At 34.8% G+C, this 18,243-nt stretch overlaps 1 protein-coding gene across 13 annotated transcripts in view; it reads right to left on the bottom strand.

Moving 5' to 3' along the window:
- LOC137239984 (peroxisomal acyl-coenzyme A oxidase 3) overlaps positions 1-18,243 on the bottom strand; it is a 64,769-nt gene that overhangs the window by 23,824 nt on the left and 22,702 nt on the right. The window lies entirely within an intron of this gene.

The following is an 18,243-nucleotide window of genomic DNA, read 5'->3' as shown; positions in this document are numbered from 1 at the left end:
ATTTGCTGCACTATGTTGATAACTGTGTAAAGTTCACATGGCTCATCATCATCTCGAACATCCTAAAAGCCATCTCATCTTCTCTCGACACCGTCCATAATTCTGAGCCATACATCTGGGCAGGTATGATGAGCTACTTTCAGAGCATGGTTTTTGTTCGTCGAGAGAAGATTTACTTTTCAATTGCCTACCTAGTCCAAAGTAGCTCTAATTGGCAATAGTTACTCGCCGTTTTATTTCTATTCCGACATTGTTTTCGCTCTTAATGCTGATTCCCGGAAGATGTATGGCCCTATCCGTGATGTCGGTGGATAGTATTGAACGAGGTACTATGATAAGCTGTATGAGCTTTACGCAGTGCAGCGAAAAAAACACAAAGGCTTCACATGCTAGGTCATGTTATGCGTTTGGACGAAGTCGTTCCGGCCAAGAAAGTATTTTAATCGACTGCGTGGTTTGGAAGCAGAGGAAGGTGGAGACCTCCACTGAGTTTGGGGATGCATATTGCAAGTACTCGACCTCCCTTGGTGCTGCCAATTGGCGTCATTTATCGCTAAACAAGGATAGCTGGCTTGACTTGTTACCAAACGGCCAAAACCGCCTAACCCGATTCTGTTATAAAAATATATTTTTTTTTTTCATAAATTAGGCGAGTTTTTAGCAGACTGTGATCCGCAGTTTTGCTCAGTACTGTATGTGTATGGGTTGAATCAGGAACGAAATTTGATTTTCTCATAAACATGAATGAATTTCTAATGCATTTATACTTTGTAAACATTTTTTTGTTCAATGAACTTAAAAACGCACATTTAGTTTTATAGATATAAAGCTAGGGATCTAATTTAATAGTTATGGTCGAATATAGTTGGCAAAAACCAATATTATATGAGGTGCAGGGAAACTGCATTGTAGTGGGGGATGCACTTCCATCTTTAGAAGTGCTGTATATTAGATCTGCAGTCATTTTTATGAAAACAGGTGGATGCCAATTTAAATGCTTATATTAATGATTGTAATCCAAGAGCAGTCATCATTTTCCTCGAAAGTTCAGGGGAGGGCTTTGGATGCTCAAAATATGAAGATTGAGAAGGATAAGGGGTCGACTAGTTTTACCACTAGGATCTATGCTCCTGGAACTCGAATATTTTCAAGCTCGGGAAAGATTTTCGTAGGCTATTTAACGTGGGCGATTCCACCGCCAATAGACAACACAAGAGTAACCTTTATGTGTTGCAAGAAATTCATTGGGAAAGGCAAAGAAGAAATCCTGAACGGACTTTAGCTCATCTTACAAATCAGTTGACAAATTTTCAATAAAGAGATAAATTCTTTCCAAACAATTTCCTTTGTAGTGAAAAGCAAAATCTTAAAGATCTTGGATTAGCAGCACCAGTCGTGCAGGTTATAAATCACATTTCTCAGACTGTAGTTTCATTCAGTTGTTCCCAAAGGAGTGACAATACACTCCTTCGTCTAAAAATAGAAATAAAACAAGTAAAGGTGTCTAAGTTCGGGTGTAACCGAACATTATATACTCTTCTGAGGGGGCCCGCGATTTAGAGGTACTATGACATTTTTTTAATACAGGGGAGTCTTTAGTTGTTCCATGTGCAATTTTTAAGCCGAATTTCAAAAGCAACGAAAATCTGCATTTCGTTTTAATATTATAGTGAAGTGTGAAAAATAAAAATCTATATATATAAAAAGAAAGGCTAAAATGTGTGTTAGTTGGTCGCCGGTGTTTGAAGAGATGCGTCGGTCGATTTTATTCAAACCTTCACACAAGTTGCGTAAACCTCACGCGGTGGTTACAGGTAAAGGGTCTCGAGATATAGGACAAAACGTGGGCCAGTGAATGCCTAGACAGTGTTTATAGAATATGGATATCAAAAGAAAGCTGTTGATGAGTGCTTTGGCACAGTGTAATATATTATCCAGAGACGGACTGGGACTGGGATTAGGACTAGGACTGGGACTGAGACTCGGAGTGGGACTGGGACTGAGACTCAGAGTGAGACAGCGACTGGGACTGGAATAAAATACATACCACCCTCTGGGACAGGCAATAAGGGATGCAGAACAATGAGAAGGAATTGAGAGAATAGAAAAGAGAGAAGGAGATTGAGAAAGAGATAGAATGAGACGAAGATGGAGATAGATGAACCGAAAAAGACGGAGGGAGGAGTGAATAAAAGGATTAGGAAAAAGTGAAGAGGGGGGAGGGCAGAGTCAGACGGAAAAAGCTTATTAAAATGTATGCTGATAGGCTAAATTTAGGGGAAGGCAACGTCTGCCGGGTCTTCTAGTTTCAGCTAAATTACTTTTCTATATAACACGTGGCACCGCCCGTTTAAAAAAATTTCTCCCCATTTCCTCTTACAATAAAACTTGATATGTGAAATATCATGATTCAAAACTATTTTTTGCTAAGTTATAGCGTATTATTGTAGTCTAAGACCCTTTTAAACTTGTTTTATATCTAAGTTGCCATGGTCTTTAACCGATCCCGTCCATTTTTACTAGAAATATTTTCTGCTATAAGGAAAATATGTGTACACAATTTCATTACGATATGTTAATTTTTCTTCGAGTTATGGCTCCCGAAACATAGAAAATTTCTTAGTCATAAAAGGGGCGCCGCCACACCCATTTTCAAAATTTTTAGTGTTTTCCAAATATCAATAATGTCATAATTCAATTGAGAAAGTAAAATGCTATTGATAAAGCTCTTTTTCTGTAAGATATAGCTTATTATTTTTGTCTACGACCCTTTTACAAATCTTTTACATAAAAATGGGCGTGGTCCTTAACCGATTTCATTAATTTTTCTTCAACGCATTCCTTATATTAAAGGCAACCTCTCTGCCGAATTTTGTTACGATAGGTTTAACGAGTTTTGATTTATGATTAATAATATTTGTAAAATTGATTTTATCACAAGTAGACGGACGGACATGGCTCAATCAAATTTTTTTTTTTCGATACTGATGGAAGTCTATATCTGTCTCGATTCCTTTATACCTGTACAACCAACCGTTATCCCATCAAAGTTATTATACTCTGTTCCAAATATGCCACGAAAATAAAGCCATTTAGACTTTTCTCGATTCAATCTTCGAAATTCGAAATCTTGACCAAATTCATTTTTTATTCTGCGAGTTTGAAAAATACCTTTGACTTTTCAGTACCAATGCTCGCATGTCCTTACTTACTTTTTTTTAGCTATAAGGGGAGATCCTATTTCATACCAGGGACTGTATGTTTTCCTTCCGGTCCCAAATTTTCTTTCTGCGGCCCTGACTGAATCAGTCTATCGTGTGTCATCTAAATTCACGGTGTTTGCTCAAAAACTACCTGTTTCACTACTTTCAGAGAAAAAGGCTTCAAGAAAGCAAATTCCAAGTAAAAATCGCTCAAATTGTGAACAGCCTTCTTGAGTAATTGTTTACGAACTAATATTCTCTTGAATTATAATGGTTAATAATTTGAATAGGTCTATGTAGGGCATGACAAATCATATGTACATTAACTACCTGCCGCATATGGAAGACAAAATTAATGCACATTGATAGCGTATGACAAATATCTATTTAATTAACCTTATCAGATATTTTTCATATTGTAACGAATTTTGGGAGTTCTGATTACTATGCACCTTCTGCAAACGTTTGTATCGCTGAACTGTGTAATAAATAACTCCAATATTCAGTATTGCAAAACGGTCTTTATTAAACTTAAACTACTTTGGGAGTAGTACTTCACAATTACAATTATAATTCACTAATAATGTGTTTAAGTCAAACTGATTATTATTCCTCAGCTTGCTAGCTCTATTAGGCATCGAAATGTTGATAAATCAACTTAGGAATGTAGGCGCGGTAATATACCGCTTATGCCTATTTTAAGTTTACACCAGGGTTCCGCAAAATCAAAACCGTGGCTGTGTGGATAAAACTAAAATCATCTTATTGGTAGTGGTGTAGTTGTTGATGAAAAATCAATGAGGTAGGACGTATGCACTCATGTTTGTTAGCACACAACAAGTAATTCGTAAATATGCCATACAAATACTACTTTATTGCTTGAGTCTAATGAAAAAATTAAACAAAATAAATTGCTAACATTAAACCATGAAAGCATTCTGCGCATGAGCGCTTGTTTGCAAAATATCCTTTCGCAAATGCGCAAATAAACAATAGCCTCATCCGATGTTGCTACTCTGCTTGTTCAGCGACAACTAAAGCAGAATAAAGACGAATGAGAATAATAATACTTGTGAAGTGGCGCCAATAATTATTTCACTAAATGATGACCGCTGGTTCAAAGCCTACTCGTGGCTAGAAGAATTAGTATGTCAAATTTCAAACATTCCTTGAAATGAGTTATTCAAACAAAAAAAAAATACATTTGAGGATGAGCCTTGAGACGGAGGCTCATCCTCATATGTATTTTTTTTTTTTTTTTTTTGAATAACTCATTTCAATGAATGTTTGAAATGACAAGAGCTGCTGATTGAAATGAATTGGTCAAGGGCGAATGCGACATACACACCAACGGACGCTCGAGTTCGATATGGATAATAAAATAAATTTAATTATTATTTGTCAATCTTAATCTCCAGCATTGGCTCCGGTTCAACAAGTCACAAACTATCTCTTTAAATATTTATCGAAGCAAACTCGTAGTCTTGTCCTTGGATTTCTGTCACAAATAATTATTTTTAAAGACTCAAACATTATCGAAGTCTGGATAATGCCCCGTATCTTTACAATGGGCTGACAAGGCCGTCTTATTTTCTGCATAATTGTGTCTTAACTTAATATTAGATCTGTGAGCGGAAATCCTTGTCTTGAGTTTTAATTTTGTTGTCCCCACATATACCTTGTCGCATACGTGGGACCCGTCACCATTACACGGAATTCTATAAACAACGTCGGATTTCTCATGCTTTGGTATTTTATCTTTTGTACTGCTGTAGACCTTTCTAAGAGTGCGATTATATGTCGATGTTATTTGGTATTTTTCCCGATTGTAAAAAATTGAGTATTTTATTCGGTTCGTTACGCCCGGCACATGTACTAATGATTTATATATTTTATCTCCCGAAGTTTGTCTAATTTTATCATTGATTAACCTGATCACGGAATTTCTGAGCAATTTGTTGATTATCTTTATGGGGAATTCATTATTTCGCAGAGTTTCTTTGACAATTTCGATATTCTTCTTGTGAAAAATCTTGTCACTTATTGAGAGAACTCTTCTTATGAAGTTACTCGCCGTATTTATAATAGTTCTATTTTCGTGTTTTGAGTTAAAGTTTATGAGTCTACCTGATGCGGTCGGCTTTTTATACCAGTCAATAAGCAGCTTGTTATTCTTCCTTATAACAAGTGTATCCAAGAATGGTATTTTTCCATCCTTTTCTAATTCTATTGTGAATTTTATTGATTTGTTGCAGCTATTAAGATTCTTAGGCATATTTTCCACCTCCTCTGTTTTAACAACAGCAAACAAGTCATCCACGTACTTAGTAAGCGGGGTTTGTTGGTGGATTCCATTATGAATTTGGATAATAGTTCCTCCGTTACTATATCCGCTACGACAGGTGCTGCTGGCGATCCCATGGGCATCCCTGAACGCTGTTCATATATTTTATCATTGTATTTGCAATATTGGTTCTCTTTAATGCAAAACTTGATAATTGTTATAAATAGTTCCTTTGGTATATGTGTATGTTCATTTATATCATTCCACTTAGAGGAATTCTACTGGAATGCTCAGAAATAAAGAAACCACATCAAAGGACACTAAAGTCTCATCATCATGAATAAATGTATATTTTATTTTGTTCCTAAACTCAATTGAGTCTTTAACGTTGTACTTGGAGGTGTTTGTTATATTCTTAAGTATGTTTACTACATATTTGCATAAATTGTAGGACGGCGAGTTTATGGACGAGCAAATCGGTCGGAGAGGTACCCCTTCTTTATGGATTTTTGGCAAACCATATATTCGTGGAGGTTTTGCACTTTTTCAGACCAGATGATTCTTTTCTCTTAAATCAATTATATTCAGATTGAACATTTTTTGGACTAACTCGTTATTCTTTTCTTGGAGTTTGCTAGTAGGATCACGCTTCAAAACTCTATAGGTTGAAATATTATTAACTATTATTTGCATTTTTCTGTGGTATTCAGATTATATAGATTAAATGCCAATAACAATTTTTTTTAAAATGTTCAAACGGAGAGCACACCGTCAGAAAAACAATATATTTAAAGTGTACAAAAACATCAAAGAAATCTATAACGTCACAACCAACAAATACACAAAGCGCTACCAACATACTACAAAGCAAGTTACAAGACTAACAACATCAACAAAATTTTTGGAGAGATGCAGAGGAAGCGGCTTAACTCCGAACTTTATCTGCAATATAACCAAGAACATAATTTACCTTATCACCAATAATACAAGTAACAACAAAATACCCATGAGAATCTGCAAATTAGTGTCCGCATTTGTAGAAAAAGTGCAAAGAAAAGTTATAAATTTACTTATAAGTATTAAGCATGAACTCATCAGAGAAAAGGAAAGAGAGGTAAATATATTAAAAATCCAAATTACTCAGTCTCTGGAGTTGAATCATTCTACTCAATTTTTTCGAAGTGAGGATATCGACTGGTTACTGCCACGTAATGGCAAAAACTTAAGTTTACAGGAGAACAAATAAACTGATTTTTATTAGAGATATCAGTTTTTTCGAAATTCTAAGGATAACCAAATTTTAAATAGAGGACGTTCTGTTACATAAGAAAAAATGTACACACAATATTTTGCTGATTTAGTATTTTAAAAAATTTATAAGTACTTACGAGGTTGCTGTTCTTACGAAAATAAAATATATGTTGTATATGCGTGGTTGTTGTTTTTTTTATTTTATGTATGTAATGTACATACGTAGTTTGTTTAAAGATTCTCAAATTGGTTTAATTTTAAAGCGAAAATAAGATTTTTTCATGTGAAATGACAATTTAAAATAAACAAGCAGTATTCATTACTGAAAAATACATAGTACATTAATACATGTGATTATAAATTAAATTTTTTATAGAATTTATTTTTATATATCTTCGTGGCTCAAATTATCATAAAAAGCATAATAGTCAGTGGGAATGAACGCTTTGAAATGCTGCAAATCTCGGAATTTTCTTAAAGGTAATTTTAAAGGCTGTATGTAAAGGCCTTTGACTTCGGGTAATGCCTTTTTAGTTTTTAATCGGTGTGGTGATGTACCCATTCATCGTCGTAATCAAGTTTGTAAAAAATTCCAACTGAGGTATGCTTTAGCCATTTTACATCAGTGACACAAACGTCGCCTCGTGTTATATTATTCAAAGTGTTTTTTGCCTCTTGTTTTGTGATATTTGTTTGTATGTAATACTGTGATTACTAATATTGAAATGTTACGCACTTATGCCCTTTCTGTTTTTATATTAATGTATTGCTTTTTGTTATTAAAATACACAGATCGCCCTTGAAAAAGCTAGAGAGACCAGCGAAACGTCGGGTTGGAATGGTGAAATAAGTTTGTTTTTATTTGCACCAAACACTAATGGTCAAAAGAGCCTAAGTAAGCATTAGTAAATGTTATAAATAAATTGACCGGAAAATCACAAAATAGTCGCCTGATTTTGTTCCGGGTCTTATGGATTTGTAAAAATTTAATTCGGGATATTTTTTAAAAAATATGTGCCCAACATAATGCACTTTATATGGTCCATTGGTTGTTCTTGCCTCCCGTATGAGCTTTACAAAATCAGCAGGAACAAACAGTTCTTTATTTTTATTGATGACATGATAACTTTTGTTTGAAGTAATGGGCCCCAGCAGCAATAAATGGAACCATTTGAATAGCTTAAACATCCAGTGTGAAGCAATTAATCTCTCCATTCCTTGCTCTCTCTTTATCTTGCTCCTTCTCTTTTCGAGCACGATCTTTAAGTCTTATGTGCGTATTGAAAGTGTTCGTATCAACATTCTTATTTTTATAAGCGTAACAAATATTGCACTGATCTTTTTTTGGTTTGTATAATCCGATGTTCAGCTCATGCGTTACGTTTAAAAAAGTTTTATAGCCAGCCCTTTCAGATTCGGAAATATTATTCATACTTAAAAAACTGTATGTAAACCTGTTTAATGGATGTGTAAGCCAATTCCATAAATATTTTTTGCGAATTTTGTTGGCAATAGTGAGATGGCATTTTTGGAATATTTTCCAAAAAGGATTTAATGTGTTCTATTTTTCTTGAGTTCAACAGATTTGTCTTTCTTTAATTACTTGTTTTTTTTTACTATACCATGGTCATTGACATTTTTCAGTGTATTTCGAACAAACCATTCCCCAATATTAAGTGTACCTAAAAACATATTTTTGCAGACTTGAATTGATTCACCTTCAACTTTTAGATGATGACGTAGAGTACACGATCTTTTTATGGTTTGGCTTCTTCTACGCCCAACTGGAACAACATGAACTAGTGGACTAATCCACAACTTTCTTTGATCCCATGACATTTCCCTCCAAAAGGACTTGAAGAGATCAGCTCTTTGACAATCAGATATGCATACACACTTACTGCCACCCCTATCGGTTTTACATCGGCATCGCTGCTTTAATTTTCTCTCACTTCTCTTTTTCATACCCACCATTCCTCCACTGACTCTTTCCAAACTATAGTAGAATTCTCCCTGTTGCCGCGCTTTTGTAACCTTTTCTCTTTTCCACTGTTGTCGCTTGCTGTGCCCTTTCTTTGCTCTCGTGTGTGATATCAAGCCTGATGTTTCATCCAATTTATGCTTCGTTGGAGTACTTGATGTATTAATTGAGCTTTCAATAGAATTTACTTCAAAGCAACTAGACGAATCAATGGAGAATGTGTCCTCTGAACTACTTTCGACGTTCGAATTGGCATCTATAAAAATTCCGGTTCTTTCGTCTAATTTCTTGGGAGTAAAGCTGTTATTAGTTTCGCAACTTTCAGCGAAAATGAAATTGCTCGTTTTTTCATCAAGAACTCTGTGAAGTTCAGCATTTGCTTCCTAAAATACAATATCAGTTTGAATAACTTCTATGTAGATTATATGAAAGCACATGTTGATAAATTTATAACTTACCTTAGGATATTCTTTTATATTAGTCGACTTTTTGCAAATTTTTTTCTTTGGATTCTTTTTTTAACATTTTTTATTAAAACGTAAAGAAGAATAATATGAAATAGAAATAACGGAACTTAAAACTGATGTATGACGAGTGTTGCCAAGTTATCAATTTAAGCAGTGCATTAAAAGTAAGTCTTTTACGGGGTTGCTGTATTCATGAAATTTCATGTTTAAGTTACGAGTTTACGTAAAAAGAATTTTTGTTCTAAAATAAGTAAAAATTATTACTTTTCAAGGTTTACCAATTTGTAATACATGTTAATGCTTCTTTTGATACCAAAAACCAAAATTTTAGGAAATGGTTGTTAAGTGGTTGAGTAAGAAACCAGTCGATATGTTAGTAAACAAACTCGCGGAATGTATCAAAAATACACAAATTAAAAAGTACGAAGAACTTGTAAGGAAACAAAGAGAAAAGTTAAATATTATGGTGATCCCTGAATGGTTTCAAAAGAAAACATCTTTAGAAATACCAAATGACATTCAGTAGCTTTTATCCTTAGGCCCTAAGTATGCTCTTCCAATCCAAAATAAGGAGTTTCCAACTTATTGCAGACGGGGAGAATATTATACATACTTTAGAAGATAAGGAGGAACAGGAAATAGGAAGAAGCAATTTTACAAAGCTCATACACGATCATCTTAATTAGAATACCTTGTCAGCGTGACATAAATTTATACAAAATACCCTACATTCCACAAGAAAGTTTCTTAAAAGAAAAAAAAGATATTTTAATACTTACTGCCGATAAGGGTAATGTAACAGTAGCGATGGATAAATCTGAATACCACAGAAAAATGCAAACAATAGTTAATAATATTTCAACCTATAGGGTTTTGAAGCGTGATCCTACTAGCAAACTCCAAGAAAAGAATAACGAGTTAGTCCAAAAAATGTTCAATCTGAATATAATTGATTTAAGGGAAAAGAATCATCTGGTCTGAAAAAGTGCAAACCCTCCACGAATATATGGTTTGCCAAAAATCCATAAAGAAGGGGTACCTCTCCGACCGATTTGCTCGTCCATAAACTCGCCGTCCTACAATTTATGCAAATATGTAGTAAACATACTTAAGAATATAACAAAAACCTCCAAGTATAATGTTAAAGACTCAATTGAGTTTAGGAACAAAATAAAAGATACATGTATTCATGATGATGAGACTTTAGTGTCCTTTGATGTGGTTTCTTTATTTCCGAGCATTCCAGTAGAATTGGGCTTGGAGATAATTTCCTCTAAGTGGAATGATATAAAAGAACATACACGTATACCAAAGGAACTATTTATAACAATTATCAAGTTTTGCATTAAAGAGAACCGATATTGCAAATACAATGATAAAATATATGAACAGCGTTCAGGGATGCCCATGGGATCACCAGCAGCACCTGTCGTAGCGGTTATAGTAATGGAGGAACTATTATCCAAATTCGTAATGGAATCCACCAACAAACCCCGCTTACTAACTAAGTACGTGGATGACTTGTTTTCGGTTGTTAAAACAGAGGAGGTGGAAAATATGCCTAAGAATCTTAATAGCTGCAACAAATCAATAAAATTCACAATAGAATTAGAAAAGGATGGAAAAATACCGTTCTTGGATACACTTGTTATAAGGAAGAATAACAAGCTGCTTATTGACTGGTATAAAAAGCCGACCGCATCAGGTAGACTCATAAACTTTAACTCAAAACACGAAAATAGAACTATTATAAATACGGCGAGTAACTTCATAAGAAGAGTTCTCTCAATAAGTGACAAGATTTTTCACAAGAAGAATATCGAAATTGTCAAAGAAACTCTGAGAAATAATGAATTCCCCATAAAGATAATCAACAAATTGCTCAGAAATTCCGTGATCAGTTTGAACAATGATAAAATTAGACAAACTTCGGGAGATAAAATATATAAATCAGTAGTACATGTGCCGGGCGTAGCGAACCGAATAAAATACTCAAATTTTTACAATCGGGAAAAATATCAAATAGCATCGACATATAATCACACTCTTAGAAATGTCTACAGCAGTACAAAAGATAAAATACCAAAGCATGAGAAATCCGACGTTGTTTATAGAATTCCGTGTAATAGTGACGGGTCCCACGTATGCGACAAGGTATATGTGGGGACAACAAAATTAAAACTCAAGACAAGGATTTCCGCTCACAGATCTAATATTAAGTTAAGAAACAATTATTCAGAAAATAAGACGGCCTTGTCAGCCCATTGTAAAGATACGGAGCATTATCCAGACTTCGATAATGTAAATATTTTACAGGAGGAGAGAAATTATAATAAAAGATTTACTTTGGAAATGCTTCATATAGCGAACACCCCTAATAGTACTAGGATGAATTTTAAAGCGGACACTGACGACTGCGCACATGTGTATCGGAACTTAGTTTTAAGGCAACAACAATGCGCGGTAGTAAGATCTCTCCCACAACAATAGCAAAATCAGATGATATATGTATATATGTATGATTGTATGTCGTACTTTTAGCCACTCCATGTACTTTTGTTTTTGCAAAAATTTTGTTTACATTTACGGTGCTTTGAAATATTGTTTATATTTTTGTATGAATATTTGTCTCCAACAATCTTAATTTTCGCACATATGGTTAGTCTGTATAACATACTCAATTATGTAAGTGATATTTGTTTTATGGTTGATTTTTGAAAATGTTATAATTTTTGTTTTTTTTTTTTTTGTTTCACAGTCCTGATGATGACTTCAGACTGAAGTATAAACATCGAATATAAAATAAAAATACAAATATAAAATATTTATACTGCGTTTTTATTTGGATAAGGCCTCGAGCTCATAAAATAGTTTAATAAATTTTATAGATTGAAGGCAAATAATATTTTTAAAAAAAATCTTATTAAAAAAATGTACGCCGGTCTAGTTTTCAATTCGATTTTTGATTGGAATGAAAGCAGAATAAAGATATAAAAAAAATTGACCTTATGATAATTTTAACTTATTAATTATTAAATAATTTTAATTTATGTATTCACTCCGCCATTAAATTATTGCATTGTCATTGGTCCTTGATACATGTGTAAAGTTTCGACTGACCTTAGTGCCATTAGAAGTGTTCATGCGGTCAATTCATCTCATGTCCGTTGAATTTAAGTCACCTCATCAAGAAATTATTTTATTACCATCGGTCCTTGATACGTGCGCAAAGTTAAATTTGACCTTATGGCCATTTGAAGTGGTGATAAGATTAATTGACTTTGTGTCCGTTTACCTTAAATTAAGTTGACCTTATGTCACCCCACTATCAAATTAATTCATTGTCATGGGTTTTTGATAAGTGTACAAAGCTTGAATCAAATCTGTCCGTGGGTTAAAATCGAAGGCTAGGCGACATTTGAAGGTACATTCATGCAGCATGGACCATAGAAAATATTGAGAATTGCCTGCGTTACGTTAGGTGGTAGCTGCACTGGTAGGGGAAGCTTACTTGGACAGCATGAAAGTCCCTTGTGATACCAATAAAAAAACGGTAGCGTAAGCTAAAGCTACTTAGAAATTCGTTGCATAGCAACAATAGAGTTTCGAATGACACCGATCTGAACCTTGGATAAATCCTCCGGAGATCAAAGTGAGTCGATACCGAAATACTTTCGCCTATTTCTGGAAAAAGCTGGGCAGTCAAGCATAAAGTGACTCGATGATTTAACCTCATTATACTCCACACAGCTGCAGCAGGATGGGGTATCCAGTATATCGAGACGTACGGCATGGACTCCCATTGATCAGTGTCCTGTCAAACCCCTAAAGACCATCGATAGATGAGCCTTAGTTAGCCCAATTATTTCGGCAGACCTCCTGCCATCCAGTTCCGGCCGGAAGGATCTTGCTACCCTGCAAGAGGTGGTGTCTGCCCAATGCTTGGTGAGCTGACTCGAGGCCCATCTAAGCAGGCGCAACCACAGTGTTAACGATGCCGAGCTAAGATATTCGATTGACAACTTCCCGGGATATCATAAAATAGTTCGATGCAATCGCAAGCGAGGTCAAGACTCCCAGACCTCACTCAAGGCCTTGATAGCTGCTTGGCTATCCGAGTAGATGTTAAGTTCCCTAACCGTAGTAAAATTTCATCCACCGCATCCTTCATCGCGGCAACTTCCGCTTTGGAAGACGCTGCAGTAATCAGCCAACTACTTAAGTGGTCCCCGGCCCCAGATAAGTCCCCTTCCACATTCCTCTCTCGGGAGAATGACTGGGTGCAGGTTGCGCAGGGAGAAATAATCGGTACACAATAGTCTGCGCTGTCGAACCTAGTAAGAAGGCTCGAGTGCCCCAATTAGAAGGCATGACATTCAATGCCAATCTAGGTGTTGTTCTAAGAGCTTCGCTGATACAAACCAGACAGTAATATTTTGGTCGTGCTCGCCGTGTCCAGTGCATTCCGGTTTGACTACCATCTCATAAAGCCAGTGTTATACTCTTGACGAGAGCATCTCTTGCCGATAGCTTCCTTTACAGCAGTACAAAGAAACTGCGGCCTTCCTGGCTTTATCTTCCACATTGGGTCTCCAGGAATGTTTATTGTCCAAAATAATTCCTAAATGTATAACCCTATCAGAAAGTACCAACCTTTCTACTACTACTAAATTTTTGCGATTAAAAATTATTTTATAATTTTTAGTACGGTTAGCTGTGTTTTTTTATTTGTTTTTTTTTTTTTCAAACTATTATTTATTTTTCTTTATTTTGGCTGCAATACCAGAAAAAAGGCAACACTGATCGAAGAAAGTTATTCGAGCCACATTTTTAAAGGAAATAACTAAAAATCACTACATTTTTGCTATTTTACCACAGTGCAGAAGTGCAAATAGAAGATAAGAGAGAGCGATCAATGCCTAGTGCAATCTCACTGCATACAAGAAAACTTTGTGGTAAAAACCGCACTTTCTGATGTTGTTCTATATAAAAACCAAAATTGTGTAAAATTCATCCACAAGAAATGCCGAAAAAACTATTCTAGAAATAGAATTTAAACTACTTAGGTTAAGTTGAATTAGCCGGTCAATAAAGACCTCACATACACACATACATTGAATTTTTCCATGTTGTTACCAGAATTTGTTTTATGATCAACCGTAAGAGCCCCAATCAGGTGCAAGAACTTATGCTATAAAATAACTCCGTCATCTTGGCAAAAACTAAAAGTTTTCTAGGACCTGGCTTAATTGCTGCCTCGAGATTTGGCAACTATTCCTGCAGCTCGCAGGGAGTCATAAGTCTTCTCTCTTCAGAGATATGACCCACTTTGTGAGTCTTATATCGTGGGATTTGAACATGATATTAGAAGGGGCTGTACCCCGCGCTTCTGTCCACGCCTTTCCTGCTTGATGGATCATATGCAGCTACTGTCTTCTTTTCTCCTAAACGGATTGGGACGTTCACCGTTAATTCACCGGGAACTCAGTACAGATGTAATGTTTTTCCAATGCTTCTTTGCATTCCACAACACTTCTTGATAAAGTACTATGTCAGATTATTGCCTTAATCGCGGTCTAACTATCAATATATATATTTAATTACAAATTTGGTTCGAATCATAACTTGACAACTTAGACAAATATTTTTTTCACGATTCTTAAAATACTTCAAGTCAAAATATAGTGACTAAATTAAGATATATATATATAAGTATTATTATCTAATCGCCGTGATTTAAGTAGAATTCAGTTTCGGAGTATTGTTTTTACGAACATTGTTTAACTTTGAACGTTTTAGTTATTAGTTATGTATTGAGTACTTATTTAACATTATGGCGTGAATAATATATTTAAGTGAAATTGATGACTCGAATAGTTAATGGGATTTTATTTGCTTTTTATTATTTTATTATAAATTAATTGGATGGGCGTCAACTATAAAAGCATACTTAAACAAATGTATGAGCATACTCTAGGGTAGCCCTTAAACGTAATGCTCCAACGCACATGGTTGGTACGGAACAAATCGCGCGCATTTGTAAGGGACAGGAAAAATTCACCTGAATCTTGATAACAGTCAGTTAGGTCAAAAACTACCTTCGGTAGGATTTGTATCAAGATTCAACATAACTATCAAACAAAAATTGAAGTGCTAAATCTAAATTGCTTGTATGGGACACGCGAGTTTGTACCGGAAGCTTACGAAATTATGTTTTAAAAATTTTATTTTCTCTATCTCTTCTCTTAGTACGTATAAATTTACTTGCATTTGCTTATTATTATGACAACCAAAAATATGGTACATAAATACTCTGTCGATAAACCATAGAATATAAAGAAAGTTTTTCATTTTATAGTTAACATTTTTCTATACACAACAATGGTTTCTACATTTTCCATACTGTGACGAATATTAGCAACACTAAGGCATACTATCATCTCTAAGCCGATACTAAGCAGTCACTTGAATCTACATAAACAAATCAATCATTATGTCTACACATATGTACATACAAGAAGCGGATAGATATGCACAAACACATGCATATATCTGAGATACTCACAAAAGTATGCAATCATCGGTTGAAGTATCAGTCACATATACACGCGCATAAACAATTAGTAAATTCTAGAAGAAACGCCTAGAAATATGGCAACGAGGAAACCGAAGAGTATAAAAACAGCAGCTGAGGCATGAGAATCAGTTTGGTTTGAACACGCTATCAGTTGCGAAGTAAAGTTTAATTGTGAAGTACTTTCAAGGCAGTCTAATAAAGCCCATTTTGTTATACAGAATATTGGAGTATTTTATTCAACAGTTTAGCGATACGAACGTTAGTAGAAGGTGTAAAATAAGCGGAGTTCCCTAAATTCTTTACAATACCATATATTTGAATAGCAAATTCATAAATTTTACTGGAATGTTGAAGCTGAAGTTTTAATTAAAAAATTTAAAAATTTTCTGTGCGCGGCAGTTCTGTTAACCTCTTTGAATGCATAAAATATGCATTTTATATTAACTTCTCAGATAAATGAAGGATCAGATCGAAGGGATATTATTTGGGTAAGTGGGCCATTTTCTGAGTGTTGTATATTTACCCTAGAAAACGTGGAACATTTTTTACGATTACTAAGCTTCCTAGACTGAGAGAATCGCCCTGATGTTTATTAAAACTTGCACATAATTTATACATCGCCGAAGTCGCTAAGTGGTGCGAAAATGGAAAAAATTATAGATTTAAGAATCATAAAACCAAATTGAATGGGGGTTCCGAAAAACTAATCCCGACTTAACTATAAAGTAAATAGTCTGCAGCAAAAATCGGAAAGTTGTATATTTATATTGCCGATAGTAGAAGTTTGTTTAATAAGTTCTGCCATTTAGCTAATAGTTTTAATGATATTCTGAGGAATATTAGCAACAATAAGGGATACTATCATCTCTAAGCCGATACTAAGCAGTCACTTGTATGTACATAAACAAATCAAACATTATATATATACATATGTACATACAAGCAGCGGCGAGATACTCACAAAAGTATCCAATAGGGCGGGTCGATTTAAAAATCGCTCATTGCTCTGTGAAAATCGTATTCTAGGGATCAAAATAAGAAACTTTGGCGAAGGAACCATACCTCGAAAACAAATTCTGATGTCCCCCAATTTGGGTCGAACTTTTGGATAGGGGCAAATTTTGAAAAATCCCACTTTGACCCATTTAGAGTGCTCCAATCGAGTCCAAATGTATGACCGACCCCCACTACCTTTGGAGGCCCGACCCACCGATGCCAGTGGCACACCGCCTGGAACCCCCCTGAGGGTTCACCATACAAACATTTCAAAAAATCGCCGGTTTTGCGCTTTACATGAAAAAATCAGCTAAATGGCTATGTTTTTTCTTTATTTTTATTTATTTATTTATAATAATATTTATTATTTATTTATAATAATATCTATTTTTCTCTTAAGAAATTTTTTTAGTCAGAACATATGTAAATGAAAAAATTAATTTAAGTGAGTTATATAAAAGAAACTAAAAAAAATTATTGTTTGAAGTCTTTTTTACTTTCAAGTCTGGGCAATTTCGCACGGCTCTCTAATGTCGTCGCCATAACAGCCTCTACATTTTCCGGTATAACCCGTTTGGAAACGCTAGCTAGCAATTGAACATGTCGTTCCGTTCTTTGTATGTGTGATGGAATTTTTGGATCATTAAACGGTGGATCATCTTGATTTAAATATTCTTTCAATGTATCGTACGGAATGCTTCGCGTGAATGGTGGTTCAAATACGATATTTATATCATTCAAATTCAACTTTTCCTTATAACTTTTGCAATTAAAGTTTATATCTGGTTTTTATAAACTCTAAGTTCCATTGGCTCGTCAACATCGGTTCGATAGCGTAGAATTTTCTTGATGGCACAGTCGCGCTTTTCTTTGCTTTCACCAAACAACATTGATAACAAGATATTTTCCGAATGCGCATAATATGAACTATCTTTAATTACTTGATTGACAATTTTGCGTAAACGAGGTTCTAGAAATCGTGACCAACCAATGAACTTGAAAAATAATGCACTGGCGTACACGACAGAGCTGTAATACTTGATATTGAAGTACATTGGCACATAACATTTAATTATAAATTTTAAATATTTAACGAGCTCGAGGCCATATGCATATATATTCAGATTAAAACCCGGATAGATTTTATATATATGTATATATTTTAAATTTTATTTAGTCGATATTTCGACCTCAATCTGAGGTCATTCTCAAGAACTCTTGGGTGTAGCTTGTCGAAAAGGCCGAAAATAACCAGAAGATAATTTAATTATAAATTCAACCAGAATTCTTAAATTTGCATCTGGATTTTCCGTTGTCACATATAATCGCAATAATCTAGCGGCCTTGGTGAGCCACCGAGAATGTACAATTTTCCCTGGTTTGATGTTAGCCAGATCCACCGGAACCACGCCGCTAGAAATTGCATGGGCCATGTCGTATAAGTACTTTAAATCGGTGGAAAATTCAATTTTTTCTGGAGCAGG

Source organism: Eurosta solidaginis, chromosome 2 (assembly GCF_040869045.1).
Source record: "Eurosta solidaginis isolate ZX-2024a chromosome 2, ASM4086904v1, whole genome shotgun sequence".
NCBI classification, from domain to species: Eukaryota; Metazoa; Arthropoda; class Insecta; order Diptera; family Tephritidae; genus Eurosta; species Eurosta solidaginis.
This window is presented reverse-complemented; position numbering and strand designations above follow the sequence as displayed.